The 27,527-nt window shown below is 45.2% G+C and overlaps 1 pseudogene; it reads right to left on the bottom strand.

Annotated features, from left to right (window-relative positions):
- Positions 1-2,887: 2,887 nt before the first annotated feature.
- Positions 2,888-25,240, bottom strand: LOC139241072 (histone-lysine N-methyltransferase PRDM9-like; annotated as a pseudogene).
- Positions 25,241-27,527: the final 2,287 nt, after the last annotated feature.

Genomic DNA, 27,527 nt, shown 5'->3' with positions numbered 1-27,527 from the left:
TTTTCCAACAGTCTATCAACTCTAGATCAGTTCCTATGGACTGGAGGGTAGTTAATGTAACACAAGGGTGCGATAAAACGTTTAATTATAGACCGGTTAGCCTGAAATCAGCTGTGGAGAAAATGTTGGAATCAGTTATTAAAGATGAAAGAGCGGCGCATTTGGAAAGCAGTGACAGGATCTGTCCAAGTCAGCATGGATTTATGAAAGGGAAATCATGCTTGACAAATCTGGAATTTTTTGAGGATGTAACTGGTAGAGTGGACAAGGGAGAACCAGTGGATGTGGTGTATTTGGACTTTCAAAATCCTTTGACAAGGTCCCACACAAGAGATTAGTGTGCAAAATTAAAGCACATGGTATTGGGGGTAATGTACTGATGTGGATAGAGAACTGGTTGGCAGACAGGAAGCAGAGAGTCGGGATAAACAGATCCTTTTCAGAATGGCAGGCAGTGACTAGTAGGGTGCCGCAGGGCTCAGTGCTGGGACCCCAGCTCTTTACAATATACATTAATGATTTGGATGAAGGAATTGAGTGTAATATCTCCAAGTTTGCAGACAACACTAAACTGGGTGGCAGTGTGAGCTGTGAGGAGGATGCTAAGAGGCTGCAGGGTGAGTTGGACAGGTTAGGTGAGTGGGCAAATGCATGGCAGACGCAGTATAATGTGGTCTGAAGGGGGAGGGAAGCTCTTCTATCATTTTGCCCCACGGGACGTTTTACTACATTAAAGGCGTTATATAAATTCAAGTTGTGTGTATCCAATCATTTGCATATCGCTCTTTCTCTCACTACTATTATTGCACGATTACGTTGAGGCAATTGATGAAAATGACCGGAGTTTTGTTGTCGGAAATAGTGCAGTATTAATGATTATTCATCATACTCTATGATATATATTTATATATAATCCATCAGACGATAGTCATTTGCTCAAACTCCCGGCCCACAGTGTTACTCGGAGTGAGGTGACACCAGTTGTAACCGAGTGAAACATTCGCTCTTACTTTGAGTTTTGTTCAGCGTTACTTTGGCACCAAAACTCAGCGTCATGTTCGGGTATCTCCGAGCTCGGGTCAGAGCGTCGCTTTTGTGCCGGTGACATCCGACACTTCTGGGCTCTTATGTTTGCAGCCTCCGTTTACTCAGCACGGTCTGTATTTGGGGAGGGGTGTTCCGGGACCCCGGGCTTGGCCACTGTTGCCCATTGCTGACTGTGTTTGGTTGTATTTAGTGAACTGAAGGCACTGACCAAATGCTCGATCTAAATCGCTCACCTTTCACTTTAGGTTAAAATTACATCGGAGACCCGTAAGTTGCATTGATCTTTCGGAGTTTATTCAGACGGTAAATCCTTTCCTGCCGTTGTATTACACAACCGTCTCATCGCTTTAACACCGCCTCAGACTTACAAAGCACAATTTTGTGTCCTCGACCGCTATCTATAACAGGCCAGAGGCTAAAGTATATTAACGTTAAATAAACTGCTCAATGACAATTAATCTGATCACAATTTGCTTGTTTAATAATGTTTGAATAACACTGTGCAACACAGATTTTACTGGGACAATGTAGACACAGGTCAATCAGTTTGCCTGGAAACATTTTAAATACAATACAGAATAATACAAACTAAAGCACATTTCAGCCTGTCGAGCCTGTGTTAAATAAATTATAAGTTTCAACACATCCAACTTTTCAATTTTCAAATTCAGCTTCTGCTTAATCTTTTCTCGTCACTTTCATAAAGTTTGAAAACTCCAATAACAGCATTTTACTGAACATCTGTTCACAAATTCTCATTGTTAATGAATATAGGGACTGAAAAATAGTTTCCAGAGTGGGGCTGAAATTGAGCCTCCCGATAAGGCCTGTGTCCGCTGGAAAGCGGTGGTCATGTGGTGGTGTCGATTGGCCGCCGATTTTTGGTCCATTGGTCGCCGCTCGCAAAATTCTCCTCGTGATTTTTTGCGACGGTGACCAAATCTGCCCCGTTCCCCCCACTTCCGCCCCGCTACTGCCGAAGCTTCCGAAATGCGTCATCAAAGGGCGCCCCAGAAGCAAAATTCAGGAGAGAAAGTCTTCCAGCCCCCGGTCAGTGCCCTCGACAGCTTTTTCTGTCAGTGCACTGTGTTTCAAATGGTGGCCACGGCTGTCATCTTATTTTTTTTCCTGGCCGACTGCTGGATCGGTCCGACAATTGTACCCCAGGGTTCGGCCGACCAGCCAATAGGCAGCCTTGCACCCGCTCTCGGGTACCAGGCCACTGACCAGGCCTGAACCCTCCCTGGTGGGCCCAGTGGACCCAACTTTAAAAGATGCCGAGCTCGCAGCGGCCCTCCCCTTTAACTGAAGGAGAGAGATGTTGTGACGCACAGCGAGATGACGTCACCAGCCCGGTGCTGATGACTGACAGTAACGGAGACTCCGTTCCCGCCCCCACTTCCAACCCCATTATGACCGACTTCTTCTCCGCACGAAAAAAACAACAAAGAGCTGAAATTCGCAAGGTGGGCCACTGCATCCATTGGAAAACACAACAAAAACGGGAGGAGCGACCCGTTTCCTGCGGGGGTGAATTTCGCCCACAGTATATATTGTGATGTGCAACTTTACCAACACAGATCTAACCAGACTGCAGAAAGGCAGCATCGATCCCAGCGACCTGTCACCAACAGAATAAAGGGGCTGTGACAGCTCGGTGGGACAAAGACTCTCGGAGATTAAACACATTCTGCAGTTGCTGCAGTTTATATCAGGGAACATCTTGAAATCCCAGTGGAAGATACAATTTTAGAGCGAGAGGGTCAAACATTAGACTACAACACCATCGCCCCAAATCCCCAACCCTCACTGGCAGTGAGCAATCATGGAATGTCCCCTTCTATTCAATCTTCATCCACACAAATATTATCATAAAGAGTGAAAGGTAAAAAGTATAAATATGAGTAATGTTTGAGGTAACAAGTGATTGAAGGCCATTCAAATAGAAAGAAAAATTCAAACTCAGTAAAATTATAAATTGGTTACCGTTCTCTACATTTATACGGCCTCTCTCCTGTGTGGATCCGCTGGTGTGTCTGGAGGGTCCCTGCCCGTGTGAAACTCTTTCCACATTCAGTGCATTTATACGGCCTCTCTCCTGTGTGGATCCGCTGGTGTCTATGGAGGTGCACTGCCCGTGTGAAACTCTTTCCACATTCCGTACATTTATACGGCCTCTCTCCTGTGTGGATCCACTGGTGTCTATGGAGGCGCCCTGAATCTGTGAAACTCTCTCCACATTCCGTACATTTAGACGGCCTCTCTCCTGTGTGGATCCGGTGGTGTGTATGGAATCTCCCTGCCCGTGTGAAACTCTTTCCACATTCCTTACATTTATACGGCCGCTCTCCTGTGTGGATCCGCTGGTGTCTATGGAGGGTCCCTGCCCGTGTGAAACTCTTTCCACATTCTGTACATTCATACGGCCTCTCTCCTGTGTGGATCTGCTGGTGTTGATGGAGGTCCCCTGCCTGTGTGAAACTCTTTCCACATTCCATACATTTATACGGCCTCTCTCCTGTGTGGATCCACTGGTGTCTATGGAGTGGCCCTGAATCTGTGAAACTCTTTCCACATTCCGTATATTTATACGGCCGCTCTCCTGTGTGGATCCACTGGTGTAGGTGAAGATCTCCTGATTTTTTAAATTCTCTGCTTTGGACAGATTGTGTAAACGATCGCTGCCCACTTTCCCGTTGCAAAAGATATTTTGTGCTCGGTGGAGAAGATTGTCCGGCTGAAATCTGCCCACCGGATTCAGGATGTCTTCTGATGTGCTTCTGGAGAAAATGTGCAGAAGTCAAAGCAACATTGCAATGAGGGCGAGGATGACACTCATCTCGGTGCACTTGTTGCCCTGCTGGAGAAGGAAGAAAGAGAAATTGTCAGTGTATTGAATCATCTCGAAGTTTCTTTTGGAAGTACAAATGATGATTATTTCAGTATTAAAGCAGGGCTCTTAAGATGATAATTTTGTGAATTTAGAGCCTCGTCCTGTGGAAGTGGTGGGGGATCATCAATAGGGCATGTCCATTTAAAGATTACTGTCTAATGTTTCATGTATTCAGTCTGTGAAATCCTCCAAGGAACAAGGTGCACATCAATACCCTTTTAAGTATTTTTGTAAACCAGTGTGAAAATCAGCTTTGTTAAAACAGGGGAAAGAAAATTAAACAGCAAGTGTTGAATAAAAGAGCAGGGGAGCTGGCTGGGAGTTGCCAGTGACCCCAACAGTGCAATGATGCTCATTGTATCTTTATAAATGCTCAATTATTCAGCTTTCTGATAAAATCAATATTCAAAAAATATTTATGTGTATAAAACCCATAAAATGGATAGTAACTATATAATAAGTAGTCTATTTTCCCTGGCGTTGGGCAGTCTCAAGTCAAGCAAAGTTAGAGAATGGGGGAATGACGGGACCAAGGTGTGGAAGGGAGAATGAGGGAGGGGACACAAAGAGAAAATGCTGGAAACACTCAGCAGGCCAGGCAGCATCTGTGGTGAGAGAAACAGTTAACCTTTCAGGTCTGAGACCCTTTGTCAGAACTGGAAATGTCAGAGATGTAACAGGGTTGAAGCAGGTGCAGAGGCAGGGAAAGGGGGGAGGGGAGGAAAGAACAAAAGGGACGGTCTGTGATCGGGTGGAAGGCAGGAACGATTAAATGTTGCAAATGGGGATGGCAGAATCACAAACAGCTGGTGCCTGAAACAATAGGGACAGAAGTTTCAGACATTTGCAACATTTGCTGTACTGAGGGAGTGCTGCACTGTCAGAGGTGTCATCTTTCAAACCGTGCTAAACTTTGTCCTTGTGTCCTGGCTTGCCACATTACAGCAGTGACTACACTCCAAAAGTACTTCATTGGCTGAAAAGTGCTTTGAGATGTCCGCTGGTCGTGAAAGGCACAATATAAATGCAAGTCTTGCTTTCTTGTCTGCCTTTTAAGTTGGACAAGAACAATCCTATCACCAGACCATTTCTCTCATTGCTGTTTGTGGGATCTTGCTGTGTGCACACTGTGCTGCTGCACTGGCCACATAACAACAGTGATTGCACGTCTAAAAGTAAGTCATTGCCTCTAAAGAACTTTGGGACATCCTGAGCACATCACAAGGGCGATATGATGCAATTGTTTCTTAAGCTGAAGAGTAGCCGGATGATATTTAAGGGAGCAGTTCCTGGCCTCAGTGCCTATTGTGTGGGATCATCCTTTGTCTCAAAGACAACAGTGCTAGTGACTGAGGATAATTGACACACCAAAAAGTCACTGTAGAGGGATCAGGAGAGGGATCACTTGCTGAATTCACCCCTTCCTTGTCCAAGAGTACTAAGGGCAATGATATCTCCTCACCGACTGTCCAGGTAGGGATACTGGGAACCGGTAAAACCTGAACAAACTTAGTTACACCTGAATCTTTCATTGCTCTCTATCCCCTATTACAATATAAAAGTCACAGTCAGTCAATGATCATAGAATCACACAGCACAGTCGGGGGCCATTTGGACATCATGTCTGTGCTGGCTCTTTGCAGAGCTATCCAATCAGTCCCACTCCCCTACTCTTCCCCATCGTCCTGCAATTTTTTCCTTTTCAAGTATATATCCAATTTCCTTCTGAAAGTGACTATTGAAGCTGCTTCCACCACCCGTCAGGCAGTCCGTTACAGATCCAAACAACTCAAAAAGATTGTTCCTCATCTCCCATGACCTTTTTTGTCTATTCCCTGTGTCCAGTGGATGTGGTGTATTTGGACTTTCAAAAGGCCTTTGACAAGGTACCAACTCAGAGATTGGTGGACAAGATCAAGGTACATGGTATTGGGGGTAATGTACAGGCGTGGATAGAGAATTGGTTGGCAGGCAGGAAGCAGAGAATCAGGATAAACGGGTCCTTTTTGGAATGGGAGGCAGTAACTAGTGGAGTACCGCAGGGCTCAGTGCTGGGACCCCATTTCTTTACAATATATATTAATGATTTGGATGAAGAAATTGAGTGCAATATCTCCACGTTTGCAGATGACACTAAACTGGTTGGCGGTGTGAGCTGTGAGCAGAACGCTAAGAGGCTGCAGGGTGATTTGGACAGGTTAGGAGAGTAGGCAAATGCATGGCAGATGCACTATAATGTAGATAAATGTGAGGTTATCCACTTTGGTGGCAAAAACACAAAGGCAGAATATTATCTGAATGGCGGCAGATTAGGAAAAGGGGAGGTGCAACGAGACCTGGGTGTCATGGTTCATCAGTCATTGAAAGTTGGCATGCAGGTACAGCAGGCGGTGCAGAAGGCAAATGGCATGTTGACCTTCATAGCTCGGGGATTTGAGTATAGGAGCAGGGAGGTCTTACTGCAATTGTACAGGGCCTTGGTGAGGCCTCACCTGGAATATTGTGTTCAGTTTTGGTCTCCTAATCTGAGGAAGGTAGTTCTTGCTATTGAGGCAGTGCAGCAAAGGTTCATCAGACTGATTCCAGGGATGGCTGGACTGACATATGTGGAGAGACTGGATCAATTGGGCCTTTATACATTGGAGTTTAGAAGGATGAGAGGGGATCTCATAGAAATGCATATGATTCTGATGGGACTGGACAGGTTAGATGCGGGAAGAATGTTCCCGATGTTGGGGAAGTCCAGAACCAGGGAACACAGTCTTAGAATTAGGGGTAGGCCATTGAAGACTGAGATGAGGAGAAACTTCTCCACTCAGAGTTGTTAACCTGTGGAATTCCCGGCCGCAGAGAGTCGTTGATGCCAGTTCATTGGATATATTCAAGAGGGAGTTAGGTGTGGCCCTTACGGCTGAAGGGGATCAAGGGGTATGGAGAGAAAGTGGGAAAGGGGTACTGAGGTGAATAATCAGCCATGATCATATTGAATGGCAGTGCAGGCTCAAAGGGCCGAATGGCCTACGCCTGCACCTATTTTCTATGTTTCTATGTTAGCGACATTCCTGCTAGTGGAAGCAATTTCTCTCTATCTAGTCTTATCAAAACCCACACATTTTTAGAACATCTCTAATAATGCTCCCCTTAACCTTCTCTGCTATAAGGAGAAATACCTCAGCTTCTTTAGTCTCTACACATAACATAATAACATAAGAATTAGGAGCAGGAGTCGGCCATTTGGCTCCTCCAGCCTGCTCCATTCAGTAAGATCATGGCTGATTTTCGATCTGAACTCCACTTTCCTGCCCGATCTCCACATCCCTTGAAACCCCTGGATTAAAACATCTATCTATCTCAGCCTTGAATATACTCAATGACTCACCTTTGGGGTAGAGAATTCTAAAGATTAACAAACCTCTGAGTGAAGACATTCCTCCTCATCTCAGTCTTAAATGGTCGCTCGCTTATCCTGAGACTGTACCTCCGAGTTCGAGACTCTCAAACCAGGAGAAACTGCCTCTCTGCATCTACCCTGTCACTCCCCCTCAGAATCTTATATGTTTCAATAAGATCACCTCTCATTCTTCTAAACTCCTGAGAGTACAGACCCAATCTACTCAGTCTCTCCTCAGTGTCAACTGTGGCTCAGTGGGTAGCGTGAGTGCTTCACTGTTGGAGGTGCTGTCTATTGGATGAGATGTTAAGCCGAGGCACTGCCTGTTCTGTCAGGTGGGCAATAACAACAACTTTTATTTATATAGTGGCTTTAACATAATAAAATGTCCCAAGGTGCTTCACAGGAGTGTGTTTAGATAAAACAAACAAATTTTGACACAGAACCACATCAGAAATTGCGGCAGACTTGGTCAAAAAAGTCGTTTTTAAGGAGCGTATTAAAGGAGCAAAGAGAGGCAGAGAGGTATGGGGGTTGTTCCAGAGCTTGGGGCCCAGGCACGGGCACCAATGGTTGAGCAGTTATAACCAGGGATGCTCAATTGGGCAGAGTTTGAGGAGTGCAGGCATCTTGGGGGTTTGTGAGGCTGAAAGAGTTTACAGAGATAGGGAGGGGCATGGCCATGGAGGGATTTGTTAAGAGATTGACTATTTGTACTGTATTTTTTTCTATCCTTCTGGACATGCGTCCTGTCAAGACTTTGCCCCAGATGCCTCCCGTCCAAACCGGAAGTTGCAGGACCTGACATGTGCCCCGAACCAGTAGGAGGACCCTGCAATCAGTCCGACCATGTTCCCCGAGCGCCGTCCGATCGGGCTCTAATCCTCCGCGGGCTCCAAGCAACCGGGGGAGAGAGAGAGAGAGAGAGAGAGCGCCTGGTGAGGTGGGAGGAGAGAGAGAGAGAGAGAGAGAGAGAGATAGAGATAGAGAGAGAGAGCCCGGGTGTTGTGGGAGGGGAGAGGAAGCAAGAGAGAGCGCATGGTGGTGGGGGGTTGAGAGACAGCGCAAGCCTGGGGGGGTGGTTGGAGAGAGAGAGCGCGAGCCTGGGGGGGTGGAGAGAGAGAGAAAGCAAGAAAGAGAGCCTGGGTTGAGGGCGGCGGGGGGAAGAGAGAGAGACTGGGGTTGAGGGAGGGAGAGAGAGAGACTGGGGGATGAGGTAGAGAGAAAGCCTGGGTGGATGAGGGGGGTAGAGAGAAAGAGCCTGGAAGGGGGGGGCGGCATGGGAGAGAGCCTGGGGCTGGTGAGGGGTGAGTGGGGTGGAGAGAGAGAGAGAGAGAGAGAGCATGGGAGGAGGGAGAGCGAGAGCCTGGGAGAGAGGGAGAGACTGGGCGGGAAGGGGGGGCGATGAGTGGGGTATGGATAGAGTGAGAGCCGAGAGGGGAAGCGAGAGAGAGAGAGTGCCTGGGGGAAAAGACAGAGATCACACTTTGGGGAGAGAGAGAGAGAGAGTCTGGGGGAGAGAGAGAGAGGGAGAGAGAGAGAGAGAGAGAGAGGAGTGGTAGAGAGCAACAGGGTGGGGATGAAGAAACGACACGAGGGGATCGGAGGGGAGAGAGGACCTTCCAATCCAGAAGTTACGACACTGTCACTATTCACTTCATACCCAATAAACCCGTTAACAATCCACACACAATACCCCATCTAAGGCGGGGGGAGGGGAGGCTGCACTTGCACTGGGGGCAAGGGACTTTGGCTGGGGGAGGCAGCACTTGCGCTGGGGTAAGGGACTTGGTGGCATCTGGGGAGATCTAACCTCTGTGGCTTCTGGAAGTCAAAGTGGATCGAGTTACAATTAGCAAAGTCAGTGAGAACTTGGGCTGGACGGTCCCAGTTACACATTCCAGAGAAACTTCAGGGTGTGGCTTATCCTCCAAGGGGACCAATCAGAGACAAGCGTGGCTATTTTTACAGTGCAAAGAAACGCGATCATTTTTAAACAAGGATGAAGATTTTGAAATCGAGGCATTGCCAATGTAGGTCAGTGAACACAGGAGTAATGGGTGAGCGGGACTTGGTGCGAGTTAGGACATGGGCTGGCGAGTTTTGGAATGAGCTCAAGTTTACATAGGGTAGAATGTGCGAGTCCAGCGAGGAGTGCACTGGAGTAGTCAAGTCCAGAGGTGACAACGGTATGGATGAAGGTTTTAGCAGCAGATGAGCTGAGGCAGGGGCGGAAATGGGCAATGTTATGGAGGTGGAGAAAGGCGGTTTTAGTTAGGCCACAGATTGTGCCACAGGATCTTTAACTTTTCTATTACTCTTTACTGCTAAACATCTTGTTAAACCCCTCTCCCCTGTCTCCACCACACCCACCTCTAATAACAAGTGTGAGGAGCTCATGGGCATTTTGTCACAATGATTTAGACCATCCAATCAGCTGCATGTGTCAGTTCCCTTCCTTCCCCAGCCCACCGGGCCAAAACTCCTCTGAGGTTCCTCCCTACCCATGCCCTGAACTTACATCTCTCTCCAGTTTCTCTCTGATCAACCCTCCTGACCTCTCCACGCTCATCTCGTCCATAAGACCCACTTCCTGCTCCCTTGACCCTATGCCCACTGAACTGCTGACCATCCAACTTCCTTTTCTGGCTTCCATGTTAGCCGACATTGTTGACGGATCTCTCTCTTCAGGTACTGTCCCCCTCTCCTTCAATTCTGCCATCCTCACCCTCTCCTCAAAAAAACAGTCCTTGATCCCACTGTGCATGCAAGCTACCACCGCCGCATGACTTCACCGATTTTCCGCAACAACTTTTGCCCTGTATCTTCCCATTTCACCTGTTTATCTACATCTTCCTGAACGTTTTTACTATCCTCTTCACTGTTTACTACATTTACAAACTTTGTGCCATCTGCAAATTTGAAATTATGCGCTCAATACACAAGCCCAGATCGTTAATATACATCAAAAAGAGCAGGGGTCCTAATACTGACCCCTGGGGGATAACACTGTATACTTCGCTCCAGTCTGATAAACAAGCATTCAGCACTACTCTCTGCTTTCTGTCTCTTAGCCATTTTTGAATCCATGCTTCAATTTTGCTAACAAGTCTGTTATGAGGCACTTTATCAATCACCTTTGAGATTGTAATAAAAAAAAAGATACTTTGCCGAGTTTGCATTTTGGTCAGAATCCTTACGTTTTGGTTCTTGTTTTGCCATGCACATTGTGGTCCTTTTGATACCGAGTTCCTTGGCATATTCATCACCATACCAGACCAGCAGCTCGCACCGAGGAGGAACAGGCTTGCAGGCCCGGTAATAAATTTTGGCGCAGTGCTGAAAGGCTACAAGGTTCTGTTCCTCCTCCTTTCTGGCACAGTTAACAAATCTGGAACATAACAAACAAATATTTAATAATTGAGTCAGAAGTTTGTGGATTCAATTCCCACTCCAGGAACTTGAACACATAAACCTCTCTGCCCTCTCAATTGGACATAAAAGATCCATGGCACTATTTCGAAGAAGAGCAGGGAGTTATCCCTGGTGCCATGGCCAATATTTATCCCTCAATCAACATAACAAAAACAGATTCTCTGATCATTATTACATTGCTGTTTGCAGAGTTGGCTGTGTGCAAGTTGGCTGTTGCGATTGCCACATTATAACAGCGACTACAGTCCAAAAATATTTCATTGGCTGCAATGTGCTTTGAGACATCAGGTAGTCGTGAAAGGCATGATCTAAATGCAAGTCTTTCTTCATTTCAGTGGACAAAAATAAGTTAAAAATTGAATTGAATTGAATTGAATTAAAAGCATATTAGCATAGTGTTTTGAAATGACAGGACATGTCCCCAGCCATGGACAAATTTCAACTTGCTGTGAGGAGCGGAGACCAATCGCTTCAGTGTAGATGCAAAAGATAATAGGCCAGAAATTGCAGTCGGAGGCTTCCCGTGGGCGGATGCCTCCAACCAAATTTTTTTTCACGAAAGTACCTGGTGGTACAGGAGGAATGATCACTTCCGATCCGAGGCCCAGATGTGCAGCCCAGAACAGAGGCCCATGCAATCCTGGAGCTTATGGGCAACCGGGGATCACATGGACCTGGACCACCAATGATAATAGTGTATTCTCATTGATAGTAATGGTGGGTTCTGTTTGTACATTACTATCAATGAGAATACCCCCAAAAACACAGAAACACAACACATAAATTTACAATAAACACCTCACATATTTAAAAATAATGGAAATTGAATTAAATATTTTAGAAACATTTTTTTTTTTGAATTGAAAAAAAATATTTTAATGAGGTTAAAATAAACTTATCTTAATGGCAAGGTGTTTAATATCAATATTAGTGATAAAATTTATCTTTTAAAACTCGTATGCTGGTAAAAGGCCTTACATCTGTTTTTTCCAGGCGTAAGAATTTTAAGGACAGTTGCTGGGCAGGAGGTGGGCAAATAGCCCAACTCTCCACGCGTGAAGGCCCTTCCCCAGGTTTCGTGTGATCTGTCAACAGAACCTTTCACAGATCGCAAGTGTGGGCTTTTGGTAAATGAGCTTCACGCTCCGAAACCCGGATCATGTGGGGCTTCTTCAGCCGTCTGTGCACATCGTACACACCCCCGGAGAGGATGCAATTTACGGCCCAATGTCCCCGATATTTCCAGGGAGGGAGCAGGGGGAGGGTGTGATGGGGATGGGGGGAGGTGCAGTGGCCCAGAAATACGAGTTTTCCAGAGATCCAGCTGAATTTAACGCCTAGAGCTGATTTAAAATGTTGTACTCGGTTTCCCGGCCACACCACCCAGAATGATATGCTGACTGTCTGTTGGGCGGATATTGTCCTGGATAATCAAATGAAATGGGAGAAATGATCTTCCTCATCTGTTACTGTCTTGTGATCCTCACAGTATGCTATCAGTCTTGCCTCACCTCAACCAATTTGATGTTGATTCATCCTTCGCATCAATGTATTAAAAATCCTTGTTGGATTTACTGATCTGGAGAAAGGTTTTTTGATAAAGACTGAATTAATAAAAATTTTAAAAGCAACTTTATTTTTATTTTAGCCTGTGATCAGCCTCAACAAGTATTAAAAGATTGTTGTACAGTTGCGCTCTACTTTTAGTATTAACTGACCATCCCCTTACCTGTTTTCTGTGATTATATCTTTGCATCAGGATGCTCTGATCAGCACAATGGCTTGGACTGAAATGTTGTGGCATAGGAACTATGAAAATAGAATGGAGCTGAATTTTTTTTGGAATCAGTGTACAGTTGGGAAAGGTCTGTATTGACAGAGCGCCCCAGATTTGTATTTGGCAAATACTGTTCAATGCATTCTGAAACTAGGAATGATGAGAGTTGGTTAAGGTCGCCTGACTCTCCTATGTCCATAAATATAATGACAGCAGGCTCTGAGAATGTCCTGGAACGGCTTTAATAGGATTATCTGAATGAAACAGCGGGACTGGATCCATCAGACTTTGAACAAAGTACAAGGGACTGGAATGTAGACTCATTATTAGTTGACCTTGCCTCCAGTTCAAAGTCATTGGATTAAAATGATAACAGCTACAAGGCAATCCATTACCAAGATACTCTGTTCCTCAAACACAGGATTGGGGAATCAATGTAAGAATGCAATTGACATAGACCTAGAAATTGGATTAGGCCTGAAAATGGGAGATGGCAGAGTGAAGCGTATTGTGTCTGCGCCCGTTCAAAGTAGTGCAGACAGCCTGTAAAATTCATGCTGCCTCATTATATTGATTGTAGCACTTATCTCAGGGCTAAACGTGCTGCTGATTGGCTGAGCCCGGAACAGGGGGGTCAGTATCGTGTGTTTTCTGCTGACCAATGAAGTATGGGCATGGCTCTCTGCACGAATAAAGGGGGAAGTGCTTTGTTGCAGAGACACCTCATTGTCATTGTGGAGAAAGCCATGTCCGAACAGCCAAGAGATTTTCTGAGGCTGCTGGTTCGGTTGCAGGAGGCGGCAGAGTTCTGTGACCACTTCCTCGGTGAAGCCAAACCTGCTAATACTCTGCTCTTGCCTAAGCGCAGGTAGGAGAAGTGCTCTTGGATGACTCTAAGTGGGTAAGGCCTCTTGTTGAGAGCTCTGCTGCCCCTCCCTCTGTGAGCACCTTGTCCTCTTCTTTGCTGCCTCTGCTCCATTTCCATCATACTTGATCATCAGGAGGACTGCAAGTAGAGACCCCATGACTGGGAGCAAGTGGTGTGAGCAGAAGCCTTTAAATGAGAAGCAAGGTGTTCTCCACTTGCAGCAACACTGCCCGTCACCTCAACAATTTTAAATAACTGTAGAAAGCTCCAACAGTTGCAGACACAGTGACAAAGCCAGGACAATCAAACAGCAAGTCAGCTGCAAATGGTTGATGATCCTTAATTATCGCTGATGGCGCTCCTTCCTGCTGCTGAACACATGGTCAGCTGGTTGTGATGAGGAGAGGGTGCAAAATGGAGCGGCAACGTCGACAATGGCAGATATTCTGTCAAATCAGCGTTCCTCACTCACTGATGTCAAGATCTGCCTCATCTAACTATCTGGAGCGAGCACAGTCAACGGCAGCACTACCGACCTCCTGAAAATGGCGGCACCTGCAGGACCCAGTGGAAGCGAGGCAGCGGCCATTTGTTCAACATAAACCGACCTTAATGACCAGCACGAGAACTCTGAATTTCACTGCCACAGAGTTTGGACACAGCAGCTTGAAGGGATTTTTGTCTCTGTGGTGAGTGCGATTTTTCCCTCAGCACTGACACTATCAGCCCTGGGGAAGGTGCTGTTAACTTAGATACACCTTTGGTCTCAGTGGGAAGAATTGCAACTGTTTCCCCTGTGGGGGTGTTTGGTGGGTTTCAGTCAGATAGAGACATGTTTGCTTTCTCCCTTCCTGATGGTGGTGATTCATGTTTGGATAGTACCGTGGCTGCTGCCAACCCTAAAATATACACACCCAGTAATCCACTCTTCATTTGTGAACATTTCCATGTGTTGGCAGGCTTGTTGAACACAAGAGGCATCACAGCGAAGATTAATTCTATCTTCAATCGCTGGCAACTTACCAATAGGACTCACTGAGTAGCAACAAGGAATGGGAACCTTCGATAATTTATAGAAAATAAATTCAAATAGGTACAACTTTTATTTTATAAAATAGGGACCTGGATGGTCACTTACCGCCCATGTATATCCACTGACAGCAGCTGTTTCTTCATTTGATACTACTCCTTCATAGGGTCCAAAGTGCATGCCTTTGGGAATAACCTGCCCTTCATTCCATATACCAAGACCAGCTTTTCGAATTTTTGAGGTCGCTATGCTGAGACCGTCCGGAATAGTTAAACGAGCTCTGTCTGGCTGACTGGATTCGACCATCGTGTCCTTTATGAACACTGGAGGACCATGCACAGGGCATTCCTCAATAAAAAATGTCTCGCAATCTTCACAAACTAACATAAAATACAAATTAAAGATGGATCAGTGTCTCAGTTCATTGTTCAGTGATCATTGAAGTGAATGGGTCCAGGACTGAGGAAGGATAGATTGTCTATCATAGATATGAACTTCCTCATTTTTTGATTGCAATTTAGTCTGCTCATACAGGTACAATATTTCCTTGATCTATCAGCTGAGGAAAACAATTGGGGCATCTTCCCTCTATGAAAATTACACCCACGAGTGCCAGTCAGATCTTCCCTCACTCTGTTGTATACAGGGGCTTGTTCTGAGTGACATATCTCGTTCTTTACTCCACGAAAGCAGTACTGCCCTCAATTAACAAGAGCAATGCAAAAACTGGCAACAATATCTCCAAGCTCTGCCACAGCAGATAAGATTAGGAGTGGGCAGGAAGGGAATTTTTCACAAGGAGGCTGAATTATTTCCTTTAGCTTTAGCGTCCTCATTCTTTGAATGAATTTCAACCTGCATATCCAGTTAGCAAAGTTCCCCTAAACCATCAGGCAAATATCTCTTGGGGACACTGCCACTTCTCAAATTTGACCTTTCAGTTATGTCATTCAAATCTTTCCACACGCCTTCAGAACTATGCTGCTTCCCATCTTAAATCTGGCTATATTGTTAATTCTTTGGAGATGGTCATTGCTTGCATTTCACAAGTTTGAATGTTGGCTGCCGCTTGTCAGCCCGAGCTTGGATGTTGTCCAGGTCCTGCTGTAGGCTGGCATAGGATGCTTCACAACCTTAGACAAGGAGCTGCTATTCCCTATAATCAGGGGCCAATAGTTTATTATTCCTGAACGTCCTATTCTATTTTATTACAACATTCCAGAATTATCATCAATAGTTTGGGATCATATTTGTGATTGTTCTTTTTCAATAAGGAAAAGCTATCGGTGCCTGTTTGTGGGCAAACACAGGCCTGCACTCCTGTCCCACCACCCTGACATGCTGTGTTGCTCGACCAATCCCCTGGCCAACCAAGACCCTGTGCCATCACATCAAAACACCCAATAAATTATTCCTACCCTGAGGAAATGGATTGGTTACTTTGCACATACACAGGTAATCATTGTCACAAAGTTCCCTTTCTTCAGTGTAAACATTTCTCACTCTATTTCTTAAACTGTATCTTATGCTTTCAGTCTCTTTGGTTGTTTCTTCATTTGCTGAACCCAAAATCTTTCCAATGCAGAAAACTGTGGAATTAATCGAAAAGATCATGAACAAAAATTCAATCAATTAATTGTAATATTCTTGCATGTGCGGTTTGTTTTTTGTTGAACAGGAGATGCTGAAGTTATTTACATAATAATGCAAGACATTGTGTTAATATGATTTTAATGACTCCTGTATTAATCATGTTATCAACATAGAGCATCTCTTCCTCATTAAAACACCCCCAATTATTCAAAATAAAAATAATTTACTGAAATACTTTATTCTGGGCCAAATACCTTTATTGGATTCACAACGAGCTTCACTTTCACAAACCAAGGTATTAGTTTCTCTGTTGATCTTTTAACTGAAAATGTTTCTTCCAAAGCTGAGGCTGTGTCCTCAGTGAAGCCCCTGAATCCTTCATCTTTATTCTCTTCTGAATGAGGCGCCATCTGCGATCGGGCTTTTTGGTTCTGAAATGGAGAATGTGATGTAAAACTTTACCTCACAGCTCCTGAATTAGAGAATAGCCGCCTCAAGACTGACTGTATTACCAAAGGGATTATGCACAAGGTAATGTATCTGGGCTGGATTTTCAGTTATCTATAGCCTCAGTTAGTGGCCAAAGGGGTTGTTAATGCGAGCGTTAGAGTTTAGCGTCTGGGTGCGTAGCTTTTAGTGCCCCGACGGGGGCACAAACCATTAGTGCCTGCCTGCTGACGATCACTCCAATCATGACATATTCTTGGTACAACGTGCATGCTTACACCTCAATCAGTAAATTCAGTCACTGAGTGCCCGGCAATAACAATGTCTGGAAAAACAGTCGGTCCAGACTCACAGAGTCATTAACTGGTGGCTACTTAAACGGATGAACATAAGAACATAAGAATTAGGAACAGGAGTCGGCCATCTAGCCCCTCAAGCCTGCTCCGCCATTCAACAAGATCATGGCGGATCTGGCCGTGGAATCATCTCCACTTACCCGCCCGCTTCTCGTAACCCTTAATTCCCTTATTGGTTACAAATCTATCTACGCTTCCCTCAGAAGACACAGTCAGTGCAAAGTTTACACAGAGCACGGTGCATGAGGCTTGTAGTTTGCAGCGGCTGACAAATATAATGGTAGAGGTTGAAACGAAGTAATTATGAAAATTTTAATGGGTGCATTACTGTGCCGTGCCTTTAGGGATCGGCTTTTCCCAGGATCTGATTTGCAGTTCTGCGCTTGCGCATTGGGTCTGCAAGATGTACAGTCCAAACTTTCGTTATCGGCCTCCCAGCTCTGGTGTGCAACGGCTGATTTATCGCCCTGTCAGCTCGGGAATGATTCTGTCGAATTTCTGGGCGAGAGACACAAACTTTTTCTAGGCGTTAAAAGTACCGCAAAAGAGGCCTTTCCAATTTCTGCCCCTTGTCTAATGTTTATCTTTATAAGTTCTTGTTGCGTATTTCTGAAACAAAGCTACCCAACTATCCATTGGAGAAAAGCAGTCGCTCCCCAGTGTAGTACTGAGTAACACGTATCAGAAAGTTTCCATGTTTGATACTGGACTTCTGTGTTGAGTTCTCTGATCTTTTATTCTGAAAAACAGTGGAGGTTGATAGAGACTTGGGAGTTCAGGTACATACATTATTAATTTGTCATGAACAGTTACAGAAAATAATTAAAAAGGCAAATTGAATCCTGGCCTTTATCGCGAGGACTAGAATTCCAAGGGGGTAGAAGTTACGCTGCAGCTATACAGAACCCTGGTTAAATCATATCTGGATTGCTGTGAGCAGTTCTGGGCATCACACCTGAGGAAGGATATATTGGCCTTGGAAGCAGTGCAGTGTAGGTTTACCAGAATGATATCCGGACTTCAAGGGTTAAGTTGCAAGGAGAGATTACACAAATTAGGCTTGTATTCCCTAGGATTTAGAAGGTTAAGGGGTGATATGATCGATGTTTTCAAGGTGTTAAGGGGAATAAATAGGGTAGATAGAGAGAAACTAGGATTCTGGGACTGGGGTGCATAGTCTAAAAATTAGAGCCACACCTTTAAAGACTTCTACACACACAGGGTGGTAGAAGTTTGGAGCTCTCTTCCGCAAAGGGCTATTGATGCTAGATCAGTTGTTAATTTTGCATTATAGTTTGCTGGCATTTTGTTAGTTAAAGGTATTGAGGGATAGGGGCCAAAAGACTGGTATACGGAAACAGGTCGTGGATCAGCCATGGTCTCATTGAATGGAGGAACAGGATTGAGGGGCTCAATGGCCTACTCTTGCTCCTATATTGCTCAGCAATTATATACGGTGCCCACAAAGCTACGTGGATGCAGTCGATGGTACCCTGCGCCATGGGGAAATCCGCTCTTGTGGCAAAGTCACATGCACACTCCATCTGCTTCTCTCTGGTCAGAGTGTTGTTAACCTATGGAATTGCCTGCCGCAGAGAGTTGTTGATGCCAGTTCATTGGATATATTCAAGAGGGAGTGAGATATGGCCCTTACGGCTAAGCGGATCAAGGTCTATGGAGAGAAAGCATGAAAGGGGTGCTGAGGGAATGATCAGCCATGATCTTATCGAATGGCGGCGCAGGCTCAAAGGGCCAAATAGCCTACTCCTGCACCTATTTTCTATGTTTCTATGTTTAAGACAATGATGTCCCCTTTCCTGCCATTAAGAGCTTCTGTCACCTCTCTTATGCAGCAGTGGACAGCGAACTGTGACATGTTACAGATGTCACCTGTTCAAGCCTGGGAGGTTCCTGACACTAAAAGTCAGGGCCATGGTCACCTGCACATCCACTGGTAGCACTGTCCTTGCCCCGGAGTGAGGCTGCAGCTCTGGTTGTAAGAGGTGGAAGAGTTCTGTGAGAATCTCCTTCGTAAATTGCAGATGCAATTGACAATGCTCCTGGCTCAGGTTGAGTTCAGGGAATTTCAGTCGGAAGGCCCTAGGTGGGTACAGCCACCTGCTGAGAGCTCTCCCTCTGTGAGCAGCTTGTTCTCTTCTTCGCTGCCTCTGCTCCATCTCACTGTCATGTGTCAGGGAGATGACAACTACAGCACCCATGACTGGGAGAAAGTGGTCTGACAAGCACCCTTGATTTCAGAAGCAAGGCCTTCTCCAATTGCAACTCAACAACTTTGAAAAATGCTCCAAACAGTTCTACAAACTTACACCAGGCAGTAGAAATCAAAAAGCTAGTGACCTGAAAATTGTTGATGATCCCTTTAAATATTGCTGGTGGGGAATCCTTCCTGCTGCTGAACACATGTTTAGCTGTGCGAGGTTAAGAGAGGGAGATTGCTTCAGTGAAGGTGACGTAAATAGCAGGGTTGCATCACATCTGCATCACATGGCGCGTCCTCCTCAGGTTGGGCTGCCCCCAAAAGTTTGTCACCATCCTCCGCCTGCTCCAGGACAACATGCTATCTGTGATCCTGATCAATGGATCCACCACAGACCCAATTAATATCCGGACCAGGGTCAATCAGGGCTGCGTCATCACGCCAATGTTCTTCTCGATCTTCCTTGCTGCAATAATCCATCTCATGCTCAACAAGCTCCCAGCTGGAGTGGAACTAAACTATGGAGCCAATGGGAACCTGTTCAACCTTGGTCGCCTCCAGGCTAGATCCAAGGTCGTCCCATCCTCTGTCATCGGACGACAGTAAGCAGACGACGCTTGCGTCTGCGCACATTCAGAGGTTGAACTCCAAGCCATTGCCCACAGCTCCACCGAGGCGTTCAAAAGCATGTGGCCTTACACTAAACATCCATGAGAGAAAGGTCCTCCACCAACCTGACCCTGCCACATAGCACTGCCCCTCAGTCATCAAAATCGATGGTGTGACCTTGCACAATGTGGACCATTTTCCATATCTCGGAAACCGACTATCAGCAAGGTCAGACACAGACAACGAGGTCCAACACCGCCTCCAGTGTGCCAGTGCAGCCTTCGGTCGCCTGAGGAAGTGAGTGGTCAAAGACCAGGACCTCAAATCTGGCACCAGGCTTAAGGTCTACAGGGCTGAAGTGATACCCATCCTCAGAGATGTGGACCATGTACAGTTGACACCTCAAAGCGCTGGAGAAATATCACCAGGCTGCTTCCACAAGATCTTTCAAATCCACTGGGAAGATAGATGCATCAATGTCAGTGTTCTCGATCAGACCAACATCCCCAGCATCGAAGCACTGACCACACTCGACCAGCTCCATTGGGTGGGCCCCACCATCCACATGCCCGGCACGAGATTCCCAAAGCAAGCGCTCTATTCGGAACTCCTACACAGCAGATGAGCCCGAGGTGGGCAGAGGAAACATTTTAGGGACACCCTCAAAGCCTCCTTGATAAAGTGTAACATCCCCACCAAAACCTGTGAATCCCTGGCCCAAGACCGCCCTAAGTGGAATAAGAGCATCTGGGAGGGAGCTGAGCACCTCGAGTCTCGTCGCAGAGAGCATGCAGAAAACAAGTGCAGGCAGCAGAAGGATCGTGTGGCAAACCAGACTCCCCACCCACCCTTTCCTTCAACGACTGTCTGTCCTACCTGTGACAGAGATTGTAATTCCGAATTGAACTGTACAGTCACCTGAGAACTCACCTTTAGAGTGGAAGCAAGTCTTCCTCGACTTTGAGGGACTGCCTATGATGATGAGAATATCTTCCAGTTTGATTCCATCTCGACATATTAGTCTGATAGTTTCTATTCACACTGAATTACATTTCTGGTATTCTCTTTCTTAGGCTTCTTGGCATCTTCATTCTTCCAGGAAGGCTTAAGCATTCACACCGCTTTAAAAAAAAAAATAAGTCAGTGCCTATTTAGATAATCTCAGAATTGAGTTTATTTATTAAGTTAACAGAATGACAATTCTAAAAATATCTCACGTATCCAGGCTAAAGTAGAATCAACACATTATGCTGATGAAATTTAAAAAAGAAAACTTCCATTAAATATATATTTCAGTCAGGAAAAGTATCAGACAATTTGCTTTTCTATCCAGCTCTCCAAAACTTCAAAATAACTGCTTGCTGACAGCAAATATGTACTAATTGCTGGGCAAACTGGTTATAATCAGGATTTTAAAACACATTTAATATTTTAACAAAGAAAACACATTCAATTTACGTGGTGGGTTTTTCACAAGAACTATAGGCGTCCAGTCCTCATCTGAATCGCTTGATTCATACACACAGGGTTGGTGTCCCCTGCTACGTCTCGACATGAAAGCTGGTTTTGGTACATTCAATCCTGTGAAAATTAAAATATTGCAATTATCTTCAGCTGATCATTGCTTATTTCATTTGGCTTAACTTCCTGAGCAACATAGAGGCTTTCCTTCCATCTGTCGATCCTGAACTTAGTCAGCCCAGACTAATCAGATGAAAAGGAGCTTTTATGTTATGCTGGGGTGCTGGGAGCACAGCACTCAGGCCCAGGATCTCGAAGAGTCTTCTTCTCACAGTTTTTCTTTAGTAGTATGTCACTGATCCCTATTGCACCCATTTGAAAGTCCAAAGGAAGGAGATTTATATTTGTGACAGCTGACGATCACTTTGAGGACCAAGAGAACGGCATGCTAGTGATGGCCTCTGAGATCCTGAATTTACTTCCCTTATCTAATATGTATTGCTTTTATTCATGATTTAGTATTTAATGATAATTTAATGGTTTAGCACAACGAATGGGGGGAAAGCCACACTGGATAGCGACCAGTCAAGATTTTTAAAGGGAATCACTATTTTCCTTCCAGTTTCATTCATTTCTGCAAAAAATAAAATAGAACAGTACCCTTCTCTCCACCGCTGTTGGTTTAACACAATAACTCTGTTTTTGCTAACTTCAGTGACAGTGTCACTTTGTACAATGATATTGTAAATACATTGAACATCAATGTGCTTATGATGTCACTACAGAGAGCAAACTTGTTTTTTCATTGACGGGATGTGGGTGTCACTGACAAGGCCCGCATGTTTTGCCCTTCAGAAGGTGGGGGTGAGCTGCCATTTCAGAGGGCAGTTAAGAGTCAACCACTTTGCTGTGGGTCTGGAATCACATACAGGCCAGACCAGGTAAGGACGGCAGATTTCCTTCCCTGAAGGACATTAATGAACCAGATGGGTGTTTATGACAATCTGGTAGATTCATGGTCACTGTTACTGACACTATCTTTTTAATCCAGATTTATTTAATTCACTGAATTTAAATTCCACAGCTACCAATGTGTGATGTGAAATCAAGTCTCTGAATCATTATTCCAGGACTCTCGATTACTGCTCCGATAACAGAACCGCTATGCTATCATTACCCGAACCAGGTCAATCCTTCCCTTTGTGTATGGGAGCATTGAGTTGTAGGCCCAGGGGCCGAAATTCAGATTCTCAGAGACCCGTTAATGCCTGTTTGCGATGGCCATTCCTAAAAATCGAATGTCTGCTGCTTTGGGGTCAACAGGCCGCCCCAATCAAAATTCAGGTTGGGTTTTTTTTCCTGGACCCCATTCTGCCCAAGAAGATGAACCTCCCAATTAAAATCTGATCCTTACCTATCCATTTTCAGCACGCTCCAGTGATTCCCCGCCGCACGGTGCCTCGGTGCTCCCAACAGGTTTTTCTGGGCAGCGTGGCTGCCCTTAAATGGAGGGGCCAATGCCACAGCTGCAATGGAAGATTTTTGCTGGCCGATTTGCCAATCGGCTGGTAAAATACTGGCCTGGTTTCAACCAACGGGCAAGCCGGGCGCCCCCTCTTGGGTGTCAGGCCACTGGTCCGGCGGAGAACCCTTCCTCGTGACCCAGTGGCCAAAGTTAATAAACGATTGAATCCCTCCCCTTTAACAGATGGGAGAGAGCATTGTGACACACACGCTCCAAATAGCTTATTTGGTACAATGTACTATCTAACAATGGAACAGGATCATAAAGACCAGAAAGACCCATGTCCGATGACTGGTCTGTGCAGTTAGCTCATCTCAGCCACAGTGACAACAGAAATGTTGTAACTGGTCTCATTCAAGTTAGCAAGAGGTAAAAATATCGGTCAACAATTTCACTCTTGGTCACTATCCAGTTTTTCTGCTGAAAAATACACATGTTCATCAGATGAAGGCAGGTTCAGGACCAGCTCTGCTGTCCACATCGCACGCCTACTAACACTCAGACAGGATCTTTTGCTTTAGCACTCCCAACCCTCACAAACAGCGCATATTGGGAAATTCTGAACCTCAGCCTGTAACTTCACAGCCATTCATTTAATCTTCCGTGTATCACAGGCGAAGGATACTGAATTTCCTGATATGCGTTCCTAATGTATGCCAGGTGGTGAAATGGAAAATCCAGCCCAAATGTCTGACCTCATATGAGAATATCCACTTGAGTGTAATATTGGAAGCAATGTATGGCAGTATATACCAAAGATTTCAGGAGAGGAAGAGAAAATGTAGAAAGGATGAAAAAAAATTATTTTGTACAAACCTATTGCAAGCATGGCTTCATAGTTCCACTTCATATTCTTAGAGCGGATCTATTCCCATTCACATAGCTCTGCCCATTCATCTTTGGAAAAATGAATGGCAATGTCTTTAAACATGTCTATCATCTGAAAAACAGATGAATGTGACTCCTGATACATCTAGGCAATGAAATATGTCAGCTTCACAATCTACAGTTCTACAAATATTGGATTAGCTACTCTGTCAGATCTGCCATTCGTTATAGGAATATCCTCTCTGTGACGAGAATGGGCTGGTGCTAATCGCTGGTAGAAAATTATATAAAAAAGACAGCCTCCCTACAAAACACTTCAATGTCATGATGGTGGGGATGTTGTCCATATGATCTTTGTACTATAGCGCACTAAAAATAAAGCTGCACAAGCACAAGTGTTGGTTTATTTTACCAAGAAAACTACCTGGTACAGAGGAATATTCTACGCTTCTTTCATGCAAGGCTCTGAGGAAATAACTGAGTAGAGGCTGTCTCATAGATGAACAGGACTCTTCAGTAGTCATCATCAAAAGGGAAGCATCTGTCACCAGCTACACTTGAGAAGGAAGTGGCTATCGCAGAAATCATTAGAGAAGATTTTGTTCCTCCAACGATTTCCAATTCAAGAGCAGAGGCTTAACACATCTCTACCAGCTGGGACTATGGAGAGACCACTGGCAACACAGGTTCTGGTGAAAGGGTATCACAACAAGAACAAAAACCTGCATTTAAATAGTTTCTTTAACGTAGTAAAATATCCCAAGGAGAGGAGCAACATGAATCAACATTTTACGCCGAGCCACATAAGCAGATATGAAAGAAAGGAAGACAGACTTGGATTTACATAGTGGCTTTCACGTCGATCGGATGGCTCAATGCGCTTTACAGCCAATGAAGTATTTTTGGAATGTCGTCACTGTTGTAATGAGGCAGAACTCAGCCAAAGAGGTAGGTTTTAAGCAGTGTATTAAAGAAGGAAAGAGCACTAGAGAAGTGGAGAGGTTTCAGAAAGGAATTCCAGAGCTTAGGGTCTTGGCAGATGAAGGTACGGCCGCCAATGGAACTGTCATGTATCCTACACGGTTACTGCTTGTACTATTACTATGTGTGCCACCAGAGGGCACCACAGTGGAAAACTTGCAGGGTACCTGTACAGGTGTGCCAGGCCTAGTGTAAAAGGCAGGCCACCAGGTGTGATCCTCACTGTGGAGTTAACAATAAAGGACTAAAGTCACTACAGTTCAAATACAACACATTGCCTCGTGGAGTCATTATCAGAGCATCCAATGACATAACAATTGGTGATGAGATTACGGACCGTCATGTGAAAATGGCTAACCTTGGTACGTTGCAGCAGTTCACCGATGATGCTGATTGGAATGCCTTTGTGGAGAGGCTCGACTATTTCTTCACAGCAAATGACCTGGCAAGCGACATTCCAGCCACACTGGCAGCTGAGCGCAGAACTATCCAGGTAACCACTGTCTACGGCCTCGTCAGGGACTTGCTGGCACCAGCGAAGACAATGACCAAGACATACGAGGAGCTTGTAACGCTGATCCAAGAACAATTCAAGCCGAAAGAGAGCATCCTCATAGCCAGACACTGGTTTTACACACACCAATGGCCCAAAGGCGAGGAAATTGCGAAATATGCTGCAGACCTCAGGAGGCTGGTGGCACCGTATGATTTCAGCGATCACCTCATCGAAGCGCTGCGGGATATCTTTGTCATTGGAATCGGCCATGAGGGCCTTCTTCATAAGCTACTGTCTGTGGATACACAGTCACACTGCAGAAGGCCATCTCCGTGAGCCAGGCATTCATCACCTCGATCTGCAGCTCTAGGCAGATGACTCATCCTCAGGACTCAACCCCGGCAGGTAATGTGCACAGAGTTGGGCCTTTTAGAGGCTGGACTGTAGAACGTGACCTTTCTCAGGGAAGAGAGAACATGCCCCCGAGTCCCTTAACTCAAGAGTCCGCCGAGGGGGGCAGATGAACTGAGGCCGGGGCGATGCTCCAGCGGTGGAAATAAGCGGTCTTAGTGATAAAGTGGATATGTGGGAGGAACCTTACCTCGGGGTCAAATATGACTCATGATTGTTAACAGTCTGATTCAGCCTCAGACGATTGCCAGGGTTAGGGCTGGAGTAGATGGCTAGAGAACGGAGTTTGTTGTGTGGACTGAAGATAATGGTTTTGGTCTTCCCAATATTTAGCTGCAGGAAAGTTCTGCTCATCTGGCACTGGATGTTGGATGAGCAATCTGACAATTTAGACAGTGGAGGGGTTGAGAAAGGTTGTGGTGAGGTAGAGCAGGGTGTCGTCAAACTACATGTGGAACCTGACACTGTGACTTTGGATTATGTCGCACAGCAACTTGTAGAGGAGAAATAGGAGTTGGCCAAGGATAAATCTTGTGGGAACCCCAGAGGTAAAGTAGTCAGAGCAGGAAGTGAAGTCATTGCATGCGATTCTCTAGCTATGATTAGATATATATGAGTGGAACCAGGCAAGTGCAGTCCCACCCAGTTGGACGATGGTGGAGAGGCACCAGAGGAAGATAGTGTGGTCAACTGTGTCAAAGGTTGGACACATGTCTAGAAGAATGACGTGAGATAATTTACTTTTGTCATAGTCATACAGATGTCACAAATAACAAAGTACTTCGAATGACAAACAGAACACCTTCAGTCCAAGTTCACAAAAGGAAGCTCTGGTGTAATCTGAGTTGCTTCATGCAAATGGAACATCAGTGTCTAAGTAACTGGGTAGTTATCGAGACAATAACTTTCCTGGGGCTGTCCACTAGAAGGCACGTACAAACATTAAGGTCTGTTTTAGTTTGAAGGTGTCTCATAATTAATAGGGAATCTGAAATTCTTGGAACCTGTTCATGATGTGATGGATAACCCATTGACAAATTGCAGTCAAGAGCCACAGCTTTATAAGGACGACAGCCAGACTCTCATTTCACTCATGCATAGCCGAGTAAAGGCCAAAACATGGCATTATGTACTGGTATCTAGGACCCTCAAAACTAAACCTGAGGTAGCTGTAACTGGCAAAACGAAATGGTATTCAAAGTAAGTATGCTTTCGACCAACAGTGTCTACGCCTGCGTTATAAATCTGCTCTCAAAAGATGTCCTTCCTGAGTTGAAGATGTAAGATTGGGCAGAAACATTCTGGGGTTTCTTTTTATGATAGGGAGTGAGGGGAGGGCATAACAATGTGACTGAGTAGAGCCCAATTGCTTCTTGATTGAGCAAACCTCCTCGATTTCACAGTTGACAGAAGACTGGAACTTGGCCAGATATATTGTCATAGCGAATGCTCCCTCAGAGAGGTTTGAAATTAGTTCAGAGTTGGAACAAAGTTAAAAATCCTTGCTGCACTCAAAGGTGTTGATAGAATAAATTACCCCACCCAGCAAAATCTGCTCCGGTTATTTAGAACATAATATGAGAGCACTCAATTACCCCCAGACTCTCGATCAAGAAAGCTGATGCCCCTCAGCAGTCGCAAAGAGCAGACTAATAAAAAGTGCCCACAAAATGGCAACACAAGACACAGAAAGCAAGTAAGCTTGTGAGGATCCTGCACGTCACCAACAGTGGAGAGTTTCTCCTTCAGTAGAAGAAACCATTCAGTAGGGCGAGGGTTGAACTGGATATGCTCCCAAGTCACAAGCTTTTGCTGGGATCCAATGACCCACCATTGGTCAGTTTGCCAATGTGGAGTTCTCTGGGGGCAATCAAAGGCCCAGCCTTAAATGTCTATGGCACCGGGAAGAATTGATTTGATTCAAGACTTGCAGTTATGACCTCCTCAGAATGAAAGTAAAATGTGATTGTTTATCCAGGCATCTGTCTTGATGGAAGATCTACTGGGGTCAAAGTCCTTGAACACTTGTTTCATTCTTTGAGCCTGGTTCCTGAAGACATCATTAACAACAAATCCACTAGTCTATTTGGTCCAGTAAAGAAAATGACGTTTGCTCCAAGGACACAGCCAGCCTTTATTGGGAGCAGAGTAATCGTTATTA

The sequence above is a fragment of the Pristiophorus japonicus genome, chromosome Y, assembly GCF_044704955.1.
Source record: "Pristiophorus japonicus isolate sPriJap1 chromosome Y, sPriJap1.hap1, whole genome shotgun sequence".
NCBI lineage: Eukaryota > Metazoa > Chordata > Chondrichthyes > Pristiophoridae > Pristiophorus > Pristiophorus japonicus.
Note: the sequence above shows the minus strand (reverse complement) of the source record. Positions and strands in the feature narration are given on the sequence as shown.